General features: G+C 44.2%; 1 protein-coding gene across 4 annotated transcripts in view; it reads left to right on the top strand.

Moving 5' to 3' along the window:
• AGAP1 (ArfGAP with GTPase domain, ankyrin repeat and PH domain 1) overlaps nt 1-22,482 on the top strand; it is a 1,778,872-nt gene that overhangs the window by 1,101,430 nt on the left and 654,960 nt on the right. The gene's annotated exons all lie outside the window — the stretch shown is intronic.

Here is a 22,482-nt window from a genome sequence, read left to right as displayed (position 1 = left end):
GCGGAACGTCTCCCCAGACAATCCCGCGTGCCTGCAGCAATCCCCATAAAGTATTACTGAAGCCTCCGTCTGCGGAAGAACCCATTACAAACCAGGCCCAAGAAAGCACCATCAGAACGCCACTTCTAGTCTAAAACACTCCGATTCCTTGCCTAGGGTGTGGAGTGGGGGTAGGGGCCATGTTACCAGAACACGGCTGCATCTATCCACACAGAGAGGGTACATCTTCCAACCAGCAGCTCCCCTACATGAAGGGAGCCGCGAGCATAGGGTTCACCTAAGTCATCAATTACAAAACTAAGCCATTTGCTTTTTGACCTCCTTGCTTTTCTTACACTGCAGACTGCATCTACCTGTGTGGCTTTCCTTCAGGCCTTGCTCTTTGTGTGGTAGAGTAGTGTCAGTAACTTAATCACAGCAGAGGGCCATAACTGAGAAAGAGGCTTGGGAAATGCCCTCCAGAGCCTTTCTTGGAGGGACTATAAACTGTAACTGTAGCACTTAAGGTAAGGGAAAGAAGGGGTGTACCTTTTATTTCCCAGGAACATTTATAGGTAACGGTTTAAGTAGAGGAGAGCCTGTTAGTTTGCCTTTTCTGCAGTTATAGGTTTAATGTAATATATGGTAACATTAAAAAAAAGTATTGGTATCCACTACCCTATTAATTTATTAGCAACCTTTATTGTCCAAAGGTTATAGACATTTCCATAAATATCATAAAGCCATGTCTTCTCTTGATGTACTTAGTCCTTGTTCTATTGGCAAAGGGAAAGGAAGAGGATTGTAACAATTACGTATTTTAATGTTGTCAATGCAAGGCCACAGGTGTATGTGTAACTTGCTGATGAAAAGTAATACTATCTATTGTAATTTGTTTCAGCTTCCAACATTGCGTTTACTAAACAGGAGGTTCTTGAAGTTTACACCCCACTCAGGGTGGAGCCAATGTTCTTTTCTGCAATTCATGTACACTTTTCCATTAGGTGCTGCACCGACACAAAACCCCATGAGCCAAAGAAAGTTGCTTTCACTGCTAGAGTGGTGTTGCACATCTTTTGTTTCTTCTCTGACAGGTAGCTCTGATCAGTGTTTACTTCTGCTGGTCCAGTACTACCACCATACACTCTAAGCAATGTGCCCAATTTACACCAGACAACCCCCCCCCCCAAACACTGAGTGTGCATGTTGGAGGCTTGTGCCGCTACTACACATCATGGGCATACATACAAGGGAATACTACCAAAGCTACAGTAACAGTCACACTTTTTTAATGGAAATTGCAATTACAACATGAAGAGATAGTACCATAGCGGTCCCATAAGTGTAGTGATGGAATGGAAGCAGAAGCTATTTTGGGGTTTGTGGCATAGACTGTGGTTAAAATTGGTTGAGTGAGAGCTTGAAATGGTGAGGGATGCTAATGATAAGGTAGTTGGTAGTGTTCTTTAACAATATATTTAGAGACTTCCACTAACATGGAGAGTTCACCACCCCCCCCAATTAAAATACCACACAATATATAATTTGTCTGATTAATATAGAGCCACGTAGATCCCTCACCCGTGCCACCAATGAGCCAAGAACTAGGCCGGGATACAGAAAGAATATATATATATTGAATAATAGATGCAATGAATATTCACACCACATGATTAGACACCACCTTTCTGTGGCACAAAATAAAGCTTCAATACAAAAATTCACTTTTTGCATTTCACTTTTGGGTTCTCATGTAAATGGAACCCGGGCCAAATTAACAGTTCAAACCTCCTGTCCCACGAAAATCTCTGAATGTCAAAATTAAACAATACTGCGGAACATTACAAGATCAAGCTCATTAGCATTCATTGATGAGGGTTACGTGTGAATTAATCGAATCCCAAAATAACTAATGAAATTTCAACAAATACAAAACAACTAATACCAAAATAACACATTTCTTTTTTGTTTTTGTGGAGTCCTCCCCACCCCCAAAACCACTATTCCCACCCCCAACAACATTCCTAGTTTTTTCCCCAATTAGTTATTTTCATTTTTGTAGTTTTCGTATTCGTTGTAATTTCCTTTGTTATTTTATGTTTCATATCATTACTGCATAACATTGATAAGGTATAGATTTACACCAATTGCAACTTTTTTCTATTTTCAAAGGCAAATTCACATATGCAGCCCTTCGTATGTTTCATTTCCCTGCACACTTGAAAATGCTAGCAGTTTTGAAAGAACAACAGACGTTTGGTAATATTTTGGATTGATAGAACCCTTCTCACTACTTCACCCTGAAGCAATACAAAATCTCTCTTCTATCAGGGTCGCTGTCTCACTCTCAGGATTGAGTGTGCATTTTTCAATTTGGAACTACACTTTGTTTCATTCAGACAAGCACTAATCTACCGAGCACCAAAAACCCTGACCTTCAGTTACATTCAAATTTGTATTTTTTTTTATTTGTATTGCGCAACTCGCCCAAGGGCATCTGGGCGCATTTCTTAGGCATGGGTAGAATGGGAGGTACATAAAAGGCAGTGAATTTACAATAATGTCAATATGCAGCAATATACAACAGAGTACAGCAGATTTACACTTATTTACAGTGAGGCAGTGTGTCATGGTTTGGTAGAGATCAGAGAAAAAAGCACAGTTAATTACATAAGGTGGAGTAATAGCATGCAGTGGACAAGAGAAGATAATGGCAGTGCGGCAGGTTATGTAAGAGAAGTAGTGTGGTCCTGCTCGATGAGCCAGGATTTCACTTTGTTCTTAAATGCCAGATATGATGGTTCAGCTCTTAAAGTGGAGGCTAAGGTGTTCCAGAGTTTAGCGGCGAGGACTGGGAAGCTAGATCCCCCCTGCTTTCTGGAGCTTGAATCTAGGTATTACCAGTGAGTGGTGTTGTGCAGATCTTAATGGTATGTTAGTAGTGTGGGTAGTGAAGCGGTTAGCAAGATAGGTGCCTGGTTGGTTTTGGATTTGTGAGTGAGTGCAAGAGTTTTGAGTGATATTCTAGAGGCAATAGGGACCCAATATAAGTTACGTTGTGTGTCAGAGATGTGTGATTTCCTGGAGATGTTGAGGGGTGCCCTTATGGCATTATTTTGGGTGACTTGGAGCTTGTTGATGTTTTTTGGCTGGTACCTAGATATAAGGCATTGCAGTAATCAATGTTTGCCATAACAAGGGTTCTGGCAAGGGTGATGTGGTTAGGGGTAGTTAGGAATGGTCTGCATGCTGTTATAAGCTTGCAGGTATAAGTTGATGCAGATACAACAGCATTTGTTTGTCTGGTGAGTGACAGTGTGGAGTCAAGATAAATACCTAGTGTTTTTGTATCCTTGGAGACGTTAATAGTAGTGCTGTCAATGATAAAGGATTTGAAAGTGGGATCCAATTTACAGAGTCTAGTGTGGGAACCAAGGATAAGCAACTCGGTCTTCCCGTCATTTAAGCACAATGCATGATGTGCCATCCAGGCCTGGATGACAGAATAAACATTGTTAAGTGCTTTGGAATCAGTCGCATGGTTGCCAGTGATGGGGATGAGTATCTGGGTAGCACCCGCATAGTTGGTATAGGTGACACCCAGATAGTTGAGAATATCAAAGAGGGGCTTTGTAAATAGCTAATTAAAGGCCAGGTCTGAGGAATGGTGACAGTTAGGAATTTAGTTTTTAGACACTACCACCCCCTCCCTTTAGGGAATTATGGAGTTGACAAGGAAAATAGGTGTACCCAATTACATTAACAGAATGTTAACAAAATCACCTGTGTTATTTAGCTATAGGGGAATTCATTTAATTATTCATCAAAATGTTCTATGGGTCTACTTCCATTACCCCCTCCCTTCCCCCATTTACTAAGGGGAAGGGATTAAATCAAAAAATCCACACACTGATTCTGTTGGACAAAATACTTACATTGTATTTTTGGGTTTGGCTCTCAGGAAAGACATCAGCGATTCAGGAACCTCTCTTGGGGAAGCATAGGGATCTTGTCTGACACTTAAGTCATGGATAGCCACCAGCATTCATCCCTCTATTTTGCTCTCCTTGCAAATATACCAGCATCTTTAGTCTTTCCCAGTTGCTGTCTCCCAGGCAATGTTAAATCTCCATCCAGCTTTCAGTAGTTCCACCCAGATGACTTCAGGCATCTGTCATGGCAACGTTAAATTCTGCAACCCTCTTTCAATATTCACCCATGTGATCTTTAGGCAGTTCTTCTTTCTATGGCTTGTGCAGCTACTTTTTAACCTCAAAGCCGCACCTCTGAACTATTGACATGAGGAGGTGTTCACTTATTAACCCTGATTTTTAATTGGACGTTTATGGTCCTCTTCACCCCCAAGACCCACCCATTCTCTGTGAATTGGCCCCTGGAGTTGTGTAGTTGAAATGGTGGGAGGCTGAATCCACCCACCAGAGTTTTCATTTATACTTTTAAATTGTTCACATAAAAAGTCACTACATGACAAACTTGTATTTTACAAATTAACATAACATCTATATTTTTGGATTCCTCCAATCATGTTGCTAATAATGAACTAACTCCTTTCTCGGCAGGAGGTTTCCGGTCCAACTGGCATTTTTTTTGCACTTTACTCACAATGATAAACGCCTGTATCACCAAACTTTACTCCCAGTTACATAATTCCTGATGCTACTACCTCCCCAACTTTCTGCCTCATGACATTTTCTAGGGAGCTAGAAATACATTTCAGGTTGTAACTCTTGTGCCCAAGTTCGAATTCTGATGGAAGTTGTGGCAACAAAATGGCAATGGGATAAGCTATGGAATGATATGACCCATTTCTGTAATTATCACGGTTCCAACGTATATGGGCAAAACTTGATTCTAATATAGACACATGACAACATGATTACATACATATGATTCTGACCATCTAATAGCACTCTTAATTTAATTTCTTATCCAAGGTTTCATTTCCCCTCGGAGCATCCGCTCCAGTCGCTGCTGCTTCGTTGTTGATTTAGCCTGGTGTAAAGTCATCAGCCAAGTCATGCCTCTAGAAACAGACACTTATATTTGTGAAGGTTATTCTGTGTTTGCAAATGCCATGCTTTCTATTATCAATCACACGCATGGTGCAATCAGTATGTGCATTTCTCTTTATTTGAAACAGCATTATGGTATGTGGCAGAAGTGAATTAAACACTGCCTTTTCAGTTTAGTATTCACAATGTGCCTTTACAATTCCCTTCTGCAGCCTGTTTTCATTTTTCACATAGTCCTTACTTCCCCTACAGAAGTGCATACATTTGAATTCACTGGGCACATTAGCAGTGTTGACCTTTTTGATGCTGGCTTTTCAGTCTGCCAGTGTGCCTTCCCAGGGCAAGAAGGTATTTCTGCACATTTTGGGCCTAACGTGGCCTTTCAGTTCTTTTGATCCTGGGGCTGCCATTAAACCCCAAAGCTCTTGACAGCAGGGTAATTGTTTGGGTTCTATGTTCATTCATCCCCATTTATTTTTTTCAGTTTTGCCTGAATTTTTTACAGAAAAACTCTTGAATGTTTACTTCTTATAATTTGGGTGGTTCCCCGCCAAACCACCCTTCTGTTTTATGTATTCCCCGTCTACCCCGTCCCTTATATGCCCTTACCCACCATCCCATTTTTTTCAGTTCGTTTTTTCAGCAAATATTTTGCTGTAAAATATAAACAGGCGATAAATGAACATCGTATCATTGTTTGTGGACTCTGCCTTTTTACAAATTGTAGTCAGTTAATTGCAAATGATAACAAGTTTCAGTTTGTCCAGGTCTATTTTGCTGAATCCTATCGAGGTGCAGGTTTGAGGGAAGACTGAAAAAGCCGACTGATTTGAAAGGATGGACTGTGCTAGACAGCAATGTTCCCCTTTTTTAGGATCATTTTCAAAAGGGGAAATGCAGGCGGTCTTGAATACAGAGCAAAATAGCCACAAATGAATGCGGTTTTCATCAAGCATTGCTTTACTGTGGGGTTAGATGCAGGCCACGCACGTATCGGTTATGAAGGGACGCAAAGCTATCAACCAGAGATTTAAAGGCAATCTTTCTACCTACAGATGTGTGCTAGCTGCAGAGGCACATGTTTGCAGTGTGGGCATCCTTGTGATAAAGGTGCTCATGGAGGCAGACACTCGCTCTTCATGGAGTAGGTAAAGTTAATGTAAGTAAGAGTCTGTGGGTAGGGTATGCAGGACACATTGCAAAACGAGCATTGGACCCATATTTATGAAAATAGAGTAGACCTTTCCCTTCTGGACTTTACCAAGCAGCCAGGTCGAGGGTGGCACTTTAACCCACCCACAGATGCATACTTCAATGCCATAAAGAAAGTTAGCGTTCTGGGGCTGCAGTAAAGCAAGCAAGTGAGTGTTGGTGCACAGGAGGGTTTGTGCTGTGGCCCAGCCCACAGCCCTGTTCTATAGGTGGGATTTATGGGTGATCCAGGGGACGCTTTGATGTGAAGTTAATCTGACTGCTGGCCTGAAGAATGGGCCCCTGGAGCCTGTGCTAGGTTCCTCTGAGAAACACTTGCATGTAGCACGCCTTGCAACACACCTTCCCTTCAATGCAGTTGCCTCCTGCTCCTCTCACTGCCTTGTTAGTCCCAAGACGTCTTGATTTAGAGAATTGCATTCCTATGATTGGCAAGTTGTTTTCTTCTAGCTGGATCTCAATCAGTGCCACTTTAACTTGTCCGGGTTTGCACCTGCAAGCTCTTGTTCAACAGGGGAACCCTGGGGTTCGTTATGTTCCATCGTCATTCCTGCTATTTAGTGTTGTATGGGTGAAGCTGTTGAGGCCACAGATTTAAAGCTAAACAGTAGTAACATCTCAGTGCTTTCCCCCCCACCCCCACCCCCTGAGTGCTACTCGACCCCCCATGCGCTTGAAAACTTCAACTGTTAGACAGTGGCCTGTCACTGCTGGGGCTTTACTCCTGCAGTCTGGGGACATGGGCCTTCTTTCTATGAGTAGTAGCACACTCTGCGTCCCTAAGACTTGGAGTTTAAGTAGCAAAGGATCCACTCATTCACAGAGCTGAGTTTCATGCAGAGTGAGTGGATCGCAGCCCTAGGTTCCTGTCGCTCAAAAGGGGGCACGGCGGGAAGTTGAGGTCTGAATTTGAAGACACTGAGACACTTCAAGGTGGACGAACTGAACAAGTTCCCCAAAAGTATCTTGGGGTCACTCCAAAAACAGGCGTGTTCACTATGTGACAGCCCATCACAGTGCTGAGAACCACCCGACCACCCTACCTGAAGGAGGAGTGTACCTTACCCCCCTTGCATTGCAGAGGCAGAGGCCTGTGGTAGGGCTGCCTCGCCATATCGATCTGTAATCGCAGTGTGCTGGTGCCAGGATGGGATAGGTTGGCTGCCAATCCGCCGCTGGGCGAGGCAGGTGTCCTGGTCCGCTCGTCAGGGCCCGCTCGTGGAGTGCCTGGCCCATTCAGAGGTGCAGTAATGGATTGCAGTTGTTGTTTTTTTTAATTGTTGGCCTTGGGGGAGGCGTGGAGGGGACAGAAGCGCTGAGTGATGGCAGCGTTCGTGCAACATCTGATCGGGTCGAAGCCCATGCATTGGGTTTGCCTGTTTGTGTGTGGAGGGGGCCTGTCACCTTGTGCCCCACCCCCGTGCCGCCCGTACTGCCGCCTCTCCAGGGGTGCTTGGCAAGGGACGGACCGGTGATAAAGTGAAGCGGCGTCCAGCCACAGCAGCCCCGTATAGGGCTCGTTTATTTCTCCTGTCTGAGGTAAAACGCCGCACATGGAGCCCCCTTCAGCAAGATTAATTTTAAGAGGGGCGCGGTAATCGAGGCAAAATATCCTTTTCCATTTGACAGACACACCCCGCGCAAAACTCGCTTTGCCGCCTGGAGCGCACGCTCACCTCCCGAACGTTAAAGGCATCAAATTAAGCGCTGCTCTCCTCCTTACGCCGCATACATGTTCTCGCCGCTTCCCCCCCCCCCCTCTCCTCGCCCGTCTTTTGTGAATCGATAGACATGGCATTAAATTGGATTTTGTGTCCATCATTATTAAAATGTGAAGTGTGTCGGTCACAGGGCCCGCATCTCGGGGCCGTTTGCTGAATCGCATTCCCCTTGATTATCCCAAATTACTGCTGGGCTCTGGAGAGGTGAGCAGTTTAGCCAATTATTGCCATTTCAGGCGGATTTGTGGGTGATTAGCTCCCGGTGGAAGGCAGTCCCGGTGAGGCCTTTGAAGCGGCGGCGTGTGTGATTCTCGCAGCGGAGAGGTAGGGAAAGACGCGGCTAATGACAGCCGGGTCGCCGGGGTGACGCGACCTGTGCGGTGGGCTTTTTGGGCTTGGCAAACAGGGCTACTGCAATAACAAGTGTGTCACTCACCCCGCCGTGCATAATCCCAGCTTTGGCGCTTTGCCGGCGATGCTGACAGCTCAATTAAAGTGTAACCCTTTGTACCATCCGGAGCCGGCAGGGGGACAGAAATACCGCCAACAAGACAGACGGGCGGGGGGCGTGGGGGCGGCCGGGGCAGCGCGGCACACCGCTGAAAGATCCAGGCCCGGGCGAGCGCTTCATCTCGCTCCTCCCGCGCCGCACAAAGTGAGCGCAGCCAGAGAAGGGCATCCGAAATGATGAGAGCCATTTCTGCGTGGGGGGGGGGGGTTTGAGGTTGTGACCCCCTTTATGCAGACGTTATACATCTACCTGGAAATGTACATTCGTAGGTGCCGCAAGCTGTGTGCATATATTGCCTGGCTGTGTAACTATTGTATAGCCAAAGTAAGTAATCCGTTCTAAAAAAATACCCGCGTATCTAGAATTGCTCTAGAGTCCAAGGGTCAAGTAGAATGACCGTTTTATTGATCAATTCGACATAAACTTCCGAAACGTGTTAAGCGGTGGTGTGTTGTGCTACGCACGGGACACTCGCTGTTTCAAAACGTGGGGCCGGACAAAGGCATGTTTTGGAGGGAAAGAGCGCTCCACGTTATTCTATAGTGTATAAAACCTACCCTACTAATGTAAGACTCATAAACGACAGGGTAAAATAACTCCACTGAAATCAACTCGGAAAATGTAGAAGCAGAAGTAACTATAAATGAAAGTAGCGAAGGTACAATAAATAAAGCAACGTTAACCCGAATGAAAAGAAAGCACCTCCCTTCGGATGAGCAGGCACCAGGAGGGCCCCAAGGGCACTCACTATGAAATCTAACCTCCCCCCAACTCCCCCCCCCTCTCTCCCGCCGCCACCTGCTTTGGAAGGTATACGTTCCCAGATAGATGATATAGGCAAGTATACAAGGACGAGGGTGGAGTTGCTGGAAAATAAATAAGAGGCAAGAAACACATTTTTATAAACTATGTTTTTGAACCTACAGCACTGAAAATAAGAAAGAATAAAGATCGCTATTTTTACTTTTTTTTTTTAAACTTACTTTCTTTACAGTGTGAAATTAGTTGATTTGATTTCTTATTTTTTTGTCTGTATTCGTTTTCTAGTGATAATATTAATGTATGGAATGGCTGCGGCCCTGCAGGAGCGTAGGGCTTCCAAGCTGCTACTGAGTGCCACACTACTGCTAGAGCAGCAGTGACCTCGGACATAAAGGTGAAGGGGCACAGCATGAATGGCCCACCTCCTTTGCCTCTTTAAGGCAGCATGGTCCAAGGGCAGGCTATATTCTTCAAGAGAGGTTTGAGCCAGCATGGAAGCATCCAAAACAACAAAAGTATGGCAAACACAAAATAAAAGTAATGCTCAATCAAGTTTCTATACAAAATAAGACTTTAAACTAAGATGACAGTGAAATGATTAACACACGAGCATCACACCCCTGTAATGATATACACTGAGAATTCCGACTTTTGGAGAAAAGTGCCCTCTGGGCATTGAAGAACACAGGTCTGCAGGTAAAAAGTAATGTAGAAAAATTAGACAAGTTCAAGAATATGTCTTTAACACATAATGTGGGGCCCTAAATGTCACACTAGGGCCCACAGAACATGACCAGAGGAACAAAATCATAGATTTATACCTTTTTATCTTTTTTGGGGATCTCAACCGCGTTGAGTTTCTGGATCAATTCCAGGGTGTCCAGTCTAGTTCAAGTTTGTGAGCTAGCTCAATGAGATTGGACAATCATCAATGGCCCATGGCTCAATGTTTGGATAGGCAATGTTCTGGTCTCACAGCTAAAAGGAGCTTGAAGTTCAGAGTGTCAAAGGCAGCTCTGTTGGGTCTTTGCAGCGACTCAAGAGTTCAGAGTGCTCAAAGCAGTTTGAAATTGCAGACAGCCAAACACAGTTTCATGTGGTTTGTGCGGTGCCGTGGAGACCTTCTCAGGATCCCAGAAAAAAGGTTAGCCCATCCTCTGCCCATGCCAACTAGAAATGTTGCAGGGCACACTTGCAGGGCTTGCCACTTCAGGCAGAGTCAGGGTACCAGTTCCATCAGAAGTCGGGCATTTTTTTTCCAGCAGGTCACTTCAAATGTTCTCTTATAGCAGTTAGCAACAGGGTCTTCATCTACCATGGATGTCCTTGTCTTCACTCAATGGACGAGAACATTGGGCAGTATTTGTGTTCAGGTCCCAGTGACATCTTCAAGATCGCTCCAAGATGGTGCTTTCAGAAGCTTTCCCAAAGGGACCTCAAAGACAATTCAATTGAAGGTGAGCAGGAGGGTCCCCACCTCTTTGTATAATCACATTGCCATAGTGGATTGGACCTTTCCTAGTCTTCAGAGGCCAATCCTAGCTGATGTTACAATGCTTATTCCTTATATCTGCTCCCACAGTGCTTTCTCTGCATGAAGGTAGGGGGGTCTCAGCAGGAAGGAAGTAGGTGACTGGTAAATCCAAGATTTAAAGTGTGAATGTCCTCTTCAGTGACACTATTCTTTGTCCTGCCTGTCTCAGATCAGTATCTCCCTGGTGTGACTTCCCATAATGTTGCAGAGGTGACTTTGCAGCTCTCCGATACGACCTCCCCTCTAGAGGAGGCATGCCCAGTTCTCCTGGAAAGGTGCCAAAGCTGTCCAGCAGAGAGCAAGAGGTTTCCTGGGTAAGCTACCATCTATTGTGAGTGCAACTCAAAGGGCCAGACACGATACACAAATGCTTGTGCAGCTACAGGTCACAATGGAATCCAAGTGGATTATAAGAATGACATCAGATTGGGTTTCAGCATTTTTAACTGTATTTCCTCATTTACCACGATATATAACCAGTTATAGATTTATATTTCAATGTAACCAAAGGACTGCCATCAGGCAAATGGAGATATCCACTTAAATATATTTTTAACATCTGTGCCAGCTTTTTTAAAGGCATCCCATGGCAGTTGGAATTCATTGTGATTGCAGCAGGTTGTTTAGGGATGCACACATTCATCTGCAGCCAATTAACATTGCAGCTACTGTCAGTCGAAGTGGAACAGTAGAGTATACACGTGTGTACTATACAATGTGGAGACTTTTAAAAGTGGGGCTTGTTTACCGAAGCTCACTTTTTGAGTGAGAGAACCAACACCTCATTTTGCATTGCTAAAATAAAAAAGCTAAGGATTGAACACCCTTGCAGATTAAATTCTTTCACAATAATTTAGAACCTGTTGTCATGGAGTGAGCCATTACATAAGAGTCCCAATATCTTAAGAACCTCACTCAAAACTCTGTACATGCTCATATAATATTTCTGTGGTTTGCAGTAGTATGCTTATCTGTCCGTATACATTTAGAGGGGCCCATGCTTTTTGTGCAGTGTAAAATGGAGCACTCTCCGATGATCCATTTCTGAGAAAGCTGCTTAGGATTCTTGAGGAAGGCAGTTGCAAAAATGAGTTCTTAATACATGTGTACATATAAAATCTAAAGAAAAGTCGTGTCCTAGTTGATGGACACGCCCGACCCCTGCACACCAAAATTACTAAGATACTTAGTCAAAGTTTATCAATATTTAGATGTATATGTATACACAACACATTTTGATTGTGGCAAATGTCAGAATTAATTAGTGATATTTAACAAAAGCAACAATAATAATAAACACATGTAATTTGACAAGCTCAATGTGTTTCAGATCTAGAAACCCTTAATCAGGAGCAATTAAACTAGTTTACAAGATAATTTTCTTCAAGCTTTCTATGAATCTGTAGATTAAGTACAAAAAGTTAGTACGTCTAAGGATCACCATATAGTTTAAATTTGTAATTTAAAAGAACAATATGATATCACCTTCATCATTGATCGACGATCAGGTGTAAGATACATCTCATAAAGGACTTGACAAAGAGGATCTGCATGTATTGCAGGTTTACAATCCACATGCTATAATATGAGTATTAGCTATAGGCTATGGGTTCATTTTCATAGAAAACTGGTTGCAATATGGGAAATTAATCCTACCTTACAACTGGGGATTCTCGCATAGGATTGGAGCGTTGCCTCATGGGCATGTCAATCTTCAGTGCATTAGTCCATACGAGAATAAGGAAAACCAAGTACTCTTTATACAGTATTACTAAGGGACACATGCCATTTCAGAAAAAGTTTATGGACATGGAGAGAATACTCACATGTGGGTTGTCTTGTGAGTATTCAATTTGCTGCTTTCATCAAAGTCTATCTTGAAGGATAATTCCTCTGATAGTTCAATTATATAAACAGAAGAACCATTAGGTAAAATTATCATTACAATCGTTCCAAGATCTAAGGACCTACTAGAGTTCGTCAAAATGATTAAAAGAGCGTACCTGCGCGAACTCGTGCAAAAAGTGATGCCGGCAGTCACGTTGGGAAGTACAAAATGGCCGCTTTAAATAGCGTGACGTGTGAGCCTCATCACGTGCATGATCAGGTCATAGCGGAGATGTTTGTTGGTAAACAAACCCATCTGCATATTCATGGGCGGTCCGGTTTGTGTGCCTGAGGCGGAGGTCTCCCAAATGACTGTTTCACAAAGGCTAAACGCCGGTGGCAAACAAGACAGAATGATACTAAAATGGAAGGTATATAACCTAATATACCTATTGGTAATGCGAATGATACAGATGAAATCGTGTTCATAATCACCCATAAATAAGTACAATGAAATTGAAGCGTTATTTACAGTGCAGCACATTGGATATTCTAAAAACGATTGTTTACAAGCGTTAATAGGTGAGTCTTATACATGGATGGAATTTCTGTATTAATTCATGACAGTCCTATATGCATTAGATTATAAATAGATAGCACTTCTCTAGACGTTGAGTGCTGATAGTCTGTATCTTAATGCAGTTGCAACAAAGGAGATTTTACTTTGAATTATAACAAAAGTATGTTCATCATGAACAGAGTTCTGCAAAAAAGTAATTGCACGGGATTAAACATGTGTTGCAGAGAGTGCATACGTGTCAGGACAGTATCAGTTACAACAAGTATAGTTCTCGAAAGGGGTGAACAGATCTATTATGAGCTTTTCCGACAACGATTATGACATCTGCCAAAACTTTCATTGTCAATTCAGGCTGGTAACATCCAGGCTGGTAACAATAGTGATATTCACGTGATGTTAAGAATGCTAGATGTCAGATCTTTCTAAAGATCTAGGCTAGACCAAAGTGTGTTAGTTATAGGAATGTTATTAAACTGAATATTTCATTCATTCCACTCAGTTTGAGTGAGTCCAATTCATGCATCCAATACATTTCTCTTCTGATCAGTAGTTCAATAGGATTTCCTCCTCTTAGTGGTATTTTTACTACTTCAAGAACTACATATCTCAGTTGAGCTATTGTATGTCTATTTACTGCGATATGTATTACCACTGGAGATTTAGCATTCTTTGTTCGGATGTTGGACTTGGGTTTGTTCAGTCTTTAATTTTTCTATTGGTCTGATCCACGTATATTCGTCCACATGGGCATATATGCCGTAAATAACATATTTAGAGTCATATGTAGCATAGTGTTCGAGACTGATCTTCTGTCCTGTTCGTGGGTGTCGTATGTAGTACACCCTTGAGGGTGTCTAACTTGCCATACTTGGGTCTGTGTAACACTACTTCCCGGCATTTTATATATAGAACCTACACTTGTGGATTTTTGCAGCACTCTTCCAGCGTTGAAGATTAGCACGGGTACACAATGTTTCTGCAAACATGTACATTGGAGGAGTCTTTTCTGAAAGAAAAAGCCATTGTGTTAACAATCAACATTCAGATGCACATCAGGAAACCGGACCTAGTCTTTGCCGGTCTGGTACAAAAGTACCCTACGTGTGTGTCTGTCTGTCATGTTCTTCTCTGGATGTTGCTGCCTCCTGGGCACCACCTGAAAGATTATCAAGAAAGAGACCTTGCCAGGCGAGAGGATGGACATTGGGTCAAGCTTCATGCATGCTTGGGACATGGGGTCCCCTCAACTCCCCCACATACCGCCTCAGGGGTTGTTCGGGCTCTGGCATTGCCCTAACAGGCTACCTATCCCAGGTTTAGAGGGGTCATTGCCCCCTTGGCAGGATCATACCCAAGACCCTGTCACATAGTGAAGATGGAGGCAGTAGCAGGAAAGAGGGCTATGGGGCAGGAGCATAGTAGTCACCGCAGTAACTTTTATGTATTCCTGCATCTTGTCCATTTTCTCCGTACTCGTTGGAGATTTATAAAGCAATGACCTAAAAGGGGGGATGGTTTTTGCCCAAAAAGATTTTGCAACCTTGCAACAGTCCTGGGGATACAGTTCTTGGAGTAATGTCTATAGAAAGATGATAGGGAATGCCCAGTGGCTTCTGTGCAGATTGCTTCAGTAGGAACATTTTGATGAAATGCAACCGTGCCTTGACACATACGGAATGGGTTTACAGATCCTTGGGTGGATACTTGCCCTGCCCTTTGTAAAATACTACAATCCAAGATCCGTTCCATTCTGCAATATTGGCTTTGGAAGTCTGCTTGCCCTGTCTTGAAGGTCTGTAAGCGATGAAGAGTTCATCATCATCGTAGTCTTCATCATCATGGTAACATTTGTGGTAGGTCAGAAGGAGGAGGCGGACCAGGTTTTTGTCATGACAAAAGTAGTTTATTTACATTATAAGAAAAAGGCCTTTCTCTTCCTATTGTATGGGTTTCCCTACCTAACAAAACTAACTAGGGTGCTGGTTGTCAGTAGTGAAGTCTAAAAAGTAAACCGTTTATCCCCTGTCTCAAAGCTAATCCTTCCTGACCCTACCACTTGGAGAAAACAAGAAAAAGTCTAGGCGAATGACTGCCTTTTCCTGGACAGACTTTCCTCAGCCCTAGTAGCTGATTGTTAAATAGATCTTGGCTATTTCTTGGATTAATTTGTACAGTTCCTCTCAGGGACTTTGCCACCTTTCTGGTGTGCCCCTTCTTTCTTGAATTAGACTTAATCTCTGCTGTATTTTGGATATTATCCCCATGTATTATGCTTTCTTAAAGTGTCTCTGTATTCTTCTTGTTCCTTACTTCTGCCTAATCAATATGTCCCATATCAAATTCATCTTGTTCTGCCAAACTGCCCTTCTCCCTAGATAGAATACAGCAGTCCAAGTAACTATGTTTGCTCTCCTGTCGGTTCCTGTCCTTTTGTACTGAGCGAGACGGGTTTGACTATGTTTCTCCTTCTTATGGGAGTAAGACCCTTCGCTGAGACGAGTAAACAGGGTCTCAGAGTTATTCTCGCTTTTATAGGCACTTGGCCTCTCACTGGGACAAGCAGGTTCATTGTTGTGGTGGTTCTCGCTCTTATGAACACTTTTTCTTTCGCTGGGACGAGTAGGCTAAATGCTGTAGTTCTCCCTCTTATATTGACTAGTCCTTTTCATGGGGCGAGCATGCTGTGTTTGTCCTTTGTCCCTATAGCCCCTCCTGGGTCGTCCGCCGCTCCCATTACCTTCTTGTTCATGAGCCAGTGTCACCAGGTCTTTCCCCAGGATCGGGACGAGTCTGAACGGTACCTGCATTCACTCTGACACTTCTTGGTGCATTTTCGTTGCCCTGTGGGGCCAGGGTAGAAACAGTCTCACCATTGTTATTGGACTGAACATTCAGCATTCAACTTGGCACGCCCTTGCTCTGTTGGTTCTCCTTTTCTCATGGTTCTCTTCCTCTGCACGGCTTGGCCCAACGTGCTATCTGTGCTCCTGGTTATCCGTCCAACAGAGGATCGCGCTGTTCTCAGCAGCTTCCACGTCTAGGCTGATTCGAACTTCCTGGTTTTCACACACTTTCCATAATCAGTCTTTCCCTTTTATTTTGTCTTCCTGGGTCTTCGCCAGCAGACCATCTAAGTCCCTTTTCTCTTTCCGCTGAGCATTCTCTCTTCTTCTTTCTTTATTCATCGTCCCAGTTTGGTTGGCTTCCAATCATTGAGCGATCGCTATTACTCGCTCACCTCTCTACTATTTCTCAGTATTTTCATCAAACATTTCTTCAATTTTAATGTGTGGTGAATTATTACAATAACATGCAGGGCTTGCTCTAACGTATTTCTCTGAATCCTGGATGGTACTGATGGCCCACCTGGAAGGGTTTAAGGGAGTTACTTGAAGAAATGGAAGTCCTTGTCCTCAAAAGGGCAGTCTCTCCTGTGAGGTCCCGCATACCAGCACCCCTAGGGGGAATGTTGCCTAGCGGGCTCACCACCCTGGCCTCACAAGGAAAGGCTCGCCTATGGAGAGAAGTGACAAAACCCTGTGATTCGTCACACTTTATTTCAATATCAATATTAGCAATTTACAGAGATAATTTCGTATCTCTCATAGTCCATCATGAAATGGGCCATTATCAGAGTTTGTGGGAACATTATCATGTTAACATATTGAGTTTGACAAATACATTGTGAATCACTAACAACTAAGACATACTGTCTGTGAGGACTAGAAATTAAGTTGATGCATTTTTATCAGAATCATAAAACTACATAATACATTAATAAGGTGCTTGCATTAATAGTCTTAAAAAAAATATATTTATACTATAGTTAAAATATAGTAAATATAAAATAACCTATCTGTATTTGTACATCATTCTTTACAAAATATAGAGAGACCGGTGATAGCCATAGAGTGACAACAATTCAATTTGTCATTACACCACTGTTGCTGTGATTAGCCAGCACCTACTTAGATATTTTATCAGTGCACAGTTAAGGATACATTGTCGGTTCTCCAACAAACCATAATGGCCACTGAAGTTCTGTGTATATTTGCAGCAATAAGAAGAGGTCTGTGATGCAATCTCCTATGGTTGATGTATAGGGAACAGATTGGCATAAAACGTGTTTGCCTAGTATCATTACAGTAAGGGCAATGATCTGAGGGGGACAAAGCCTAACCTTTGGTGCGGATCACCAGTGGTAATGTTTCACATCTAAATTTAACGAATAGTATGTATGCCATTCTGGATCTCGGGTGATCTAAATACTCTTTGTACCCCGTAAATGATTTACAATCATAATATAGAAAAATAAATCAAGAGGTCGTATCTAGATAAAACAAGTCTGACGTTCAGGCACTTAAGTACCGTTTCTGTGTCTGAAGAAAGGTTTTGAAAAACACATTTCTTGGCTTATTTGAAAATCTGACACTACTTTAGGCCGGAAAGTTGGAAGAGTTTGAAGGACTTTTTCCTTATGGGTGACCTTGAGTGATTCCATTACATACAGGGATTACAGCACTCTGATACTTCTGGGTGACAAGACGTCTTGGAAAATGGCTTGCTAGGAGCAAGCGACATCTGTCTGATGCCGGTTGTCAGAACACTTACATGTATGGGACCTAATTTTCAAGGACTCTAGGACTCTTTTCGACTTCCAAACCCTAGTGCCCCCACCATTTCTCCCTCCTGTAAACCCAGAGGCGACAAACATCTTTGGTATGACGTGAGCCAGCTACTCTCCATGAAAGCCACAGTAACCGTCTCCTCCCCAGAAAGAAACTCTGGTTATTTCTCCATTGTTTGAAATACAGAAAAAGAACACTGAAAGGGATTTAGTATGTCTAAGGGGGGTGTGTTAGATTGTTATATTTGCTTTGCATTGTGTACTTATTGCAATATAGTTAACTGATGTGTTTATGCTTCTGCTAAAATCTAAAAAACCCTTGTATCATATCGATGTGATTTGTATTTGTTGACATGCTAATAAATGTTTTTTTTTAAAAAAAAGAACAAGGCTGCATGTGCACATTTTTTGACTGGTCGTCTCTGAATACTTAACTTCCTTTAGAAATGTTCGAGTTGATCACACTGGCACAGAAGATCTGAATGATGCATACTTATGTGTCCCCATTTGCGCTTGACCAGTAGTTCCTTTGGTTTTCTTAAAGTCCTTCCCTGCAATCTAAATGTGCACCCTTGTAGACTCGGAAAGCTTTTGATGGCACTAGCCACCATTGTGCTATCTAATTGTCCTTGTATAGCCATACCTGGTCGACTGGCAGCCCGAAAGGTCTCTTCCCAAGAGACAATAGCCCCTTGTGGATCTGCTCTATCATCTTGGTTCTATAAGTGTGAAGCAATCTCAGTTAATTCCTTTCAAGTCTGTAACAAACATAGGTTAAAATCGAAAGACCAAGCATGCTCTGGTTTTTCCCCAACCCAGCAGCGGGTCAAGGGACAAATTGTCACTTTCTTCAGAGGAAACACTCCATGCCCTGTTGGTACCAGAGGCTTCTAGGCCTAATGGCTTCCTGCATAATGGCGGTGCTGATGGCCCAACTACAAATGGGATGAACCTAGTTGTATGCATCCTCCCTGTGGGATCAGAATGAGGAAAGTCAGACAACCCAACTTCTGACAGAAGTCCAGTATGATTTTGTCTGGAGTATCTTGAACCTCAACTTCTTGATCTTCCTTTTCTGGGATCTGTGTGCAACCTCACCATAATGACTGACATGTCTTTGTTAGGATGAGGAGCCACCTTGGACAAACTCTACATTCACAACTTATGTTCTGGAACTGAAGGAAATTTGCCTGGATTTAAAGGTCTTCCTTTCTCATATCAGGAGCAATTGGGTATTGATCCTGATGGACAATGCAGGGATCGAAATTAAGATTGAATAAGCAGGAGCTAAAAGCAGCTGCTGGGTGTTGTGATGAATCAAGGGTATTTGTCCATTCTCCCCAAGGTTCCCCTTTGAGGTTTGAGAGGTGAGCCCACTCCGCAAGACACTCCCAATGGGGTCTGGGCCGTGGGACCTCACTGGGAGAGACTCTCCCTTAAGGGACAAGCACTCCTGTTCCTGTGAGGAACTTCCTAGACCTTCCACCAGGGCAGCATATATGAGACTATCAGATGTGAAGAAAATTATAAGACCCGGAGATTTGGCTGAAGACCAAACTAAAATACATTATTATGTACAAGAAAAGGGATTAGTCTCTTTAAGGTGAAACATACATATAACGGAGATGAGTAGACTGAAAGTGGAGAGCACGCCAAGGAGAGGCAAAGGAGAGAGAGAAAGAGAGAGAGAGAGAGAGAGATAGAGATAGATATAAGCAGGCGAAGACAGCTGAGAACTTGATGCCTGGTGGAGGCATGGCCAAGATCCTCTGCAGAGTCTGCGACTCTGAGAGAAGTACTGAACGCCAGAAGGAAACACTGGAGGCCCAGCATTTACTGGCAGAGAGGGGAATCCTAATCCCGGTGGATGCAAATTTATCCAGAAAGTGGCAAGAGACTATGTGAAGATATCATCCTAAAGAGGCCTTTGTGGTAAAGAGACATTGCCATAAGAAACAGCCAGGAGAGGGGAGATATTCTCCTGGTCTCATTTAAGTTAGTTAAAATAGTGGTAGGGTCAGTTAGAACTAATTTTGGACCGTGGACATATTCTTTTGGGATTTCCTGTCAAGGGCATTTACTTATTTACATAGGCATGGATAACCCTCTAGCAAAAGGGAAAGATCGGCCTTATCCTTATTATTTTAATAAACAGTAAACCTGTCCCTCAAGTGTCTGCCTCCTTCTTCCGACCCACCACAGTATCCAGCATTAACTAGTGACCAGGAGCTAGTACACAGCCTTCCGCAAATGTAACTTCCACATAAAATGCAAAAATACAATGTTGTCCATACTGTTACGTCCCGTCCCCTTTCCTCCATACTGTGTATTGGCGTCCCTTGCTAGGGACGGGAAACATAAACTTCTTCACCAGAAAAAAATGTCTTCCCCTTTAAATTCAGGTGCATGTGGAGGGGGTTCGGGGGACCTGGGAGCAAGCACGCCCCTGACTCCGCCCACCGGCGCCAGTCCCCTTCCGCATCAACGGAACGGACCGCTCTCACCAGCACTCCTGGGTTAGGCCTCCGACCTTGTAATTCCAAGTGCTCTACCCCAGGATATTTTATTTTCCCTTCTTTCTACATAGCAATTTTCAAAGATAATATTCTGTCTTCTGGTGCCATGCTCTTCTGCACATGTTGACGATGGGGGCTTCAGCAGGTGTCAGGCCTGCGAGGGTTCCTTCCCCACGTCTGATCCATACGGGCTCTGCCTTTGGTGCCTTGGCCCCAACCACGACTGGGATGGCTGTTCTGCATGCAACGCATTGACACTGAGCTCACTGGTGGGCACTGCCAGTCAGCACGCCACAGCCGCCCACTCTCAGCACACCATCAACAGCTCCTGACCTGCAGGACACAGCGGGTGACACTGACGCGGATCAGGATACTCCTTCCTCAGCGAAGGCTTTCCACAAGAGGCTGGTGGGTGTGGCCAAATACCTTGGGATCCCACAGCCACAAATTGAACAACCTGAGGAGGGGATCTTGGACAAGGTGTTGACCATCCGCCCTGCCACAAGAGCTGGCATCCCTCTAAAGAAGGATGTAGAATCCTTGCCAAAAAGGGCTGGGTGAAGCCGCATTCCACAAAGCCTACGACTAATCGCCTTGATGACAAGTATAGGCAGGCACAAGGGGACTCTCTCATACTATCTGTGCACCTCATTCCTCTGTTATAGCTGCGGCCTCCATTTACTCTAAACCGCAAGCTTCTTCAACTGCCCCCACGTCAGCCCTCCCAGGGAAGGAGGAAAAGCTGTTGGAGTCCTATGGCAAAAAGATATACTTTAATGCCATGCTCCACCTGTGTCAGGCCAACACGGATGCCATGTTGGCAGCAGTGAACCAAAAGCTTTGGTGGGAGATTGCAGACTTCCTCCCTGAGCTCCACGCTCCTAACGAGGCGCAATTCAGGGCAGGGTTGGTAGAGGTGACAATAGTGACCCGGAGTGCACAGTGGCTTACATTGACACTGTGGGCAGGGCAATCTGTATCGCCACCGACATAAGGACAGCTTGGCTTAAGGTAACCACATTTAACCCTGATGTTCAGGAGCGCATCCTCGACCTGCCATTTGGGGGGCGGGGGGACTTGTTTCACTCGACCACGGATGAGGAACTTGACAAAAACTAAAAATAGCTTGCAAACAGCGAAGTCCTTGTCAATCTTGACACAATCTGTGCCCAAGGCCAATAGCCAAAGTCCCAAATGTAGTGGGATCGCTATCAAATTGCGTGCGCTATTTTCCACTCTCGTACTTCAAAAAAATATATATATAAGAAAGATGGGGTCGGCAGCAAGTGATATCACTCCCTCAAACTTCCCACAAAGTTTGTACAAAGTAAACAAGAATATCAGAGTTCGGGAGGATATCTCGCGCTCACACCCAGGTGTGAGCGCGAGATATCCTCCCGAACTCTGATATTCTTCAATAGCCAAAGTCACCAACGCCCTGATAGAGGTTGTACCTTCGGTGGCGTCAGGGGGCTTTCAGGAGCGCAACGCTCTAGACTACCAGACAGGTCTCCTAGCCAGCACAGGCGCAAGCAGCACAAATCCCCTACCCTTGGGGTTTTTCCAGTCCCCCTCCCAGGCCCCAGCCTCGGAGGATAAGCAACTGTGACTGTGTCATCCAGATCCACAATTCTCCAATGGGGGGAGGCTTGCCCTTCACATCCATTCCTGGCGGGCAAGGTTTGCGTACCCATGGATCGTCTCTGTAGTTTCCACAGGCTTCCGCCTGCCAATACCGGCTTTTCCACAACTCCCACAGATTGAGCCGGCATCTCTTCTGGCGGAAATCCGCTCGCTCATTGCGAGTCAGGCAGTGGGGGAGGTTCCAGCTTCACAGCGAGGCATAGGCTTCTATTCCCGGATATTCACCATACAGAAAAATAACCAGGCTGGCCTGAGAGTTGCTCTAGACCTTTCTTCCTTGAACCTTTGCCTACCCCTTCAAAAGTTCAAGATGGTTACTCCAGCACTCATTACGGAGACACTCTGAGGGAGACTGAATGTGCTCCCTGCATCTGAAGGATGCTTACCTGCACGTCCCGATTTGGGAGCCCAATCTTTCGTTCCTAAGGCTCAAGATCATGGGCTTTCACTTTGAATACAAGGTCCTCTCGTTTGGTCTCAGTTCGGCCCAGAGGGTCTTTACAAGGTTAATGAACTCGGTACCAGCCCTGCTCAGG

The sequence above is a fragment of the Ambystoma mexicanum genome, chromosome 9 (genome assembly GCF_040938575.1).
Source record: "Ambystoma mexicanum isolate Mex_15411 chromosome 9, UKY_AmexF1_1, whole genome shotgun sequence".
Classification (NCBI taxonomy): domain Eukaryota; kingdom Metazoa; phylum Chordata; class Amphibia; order Caudata; family Ambystomatidae; genus Ambystoma; species Ambystoma mexicanum.
This window is presented reverse-complemented; position numbering and strand designations above follow the sequence as displayed.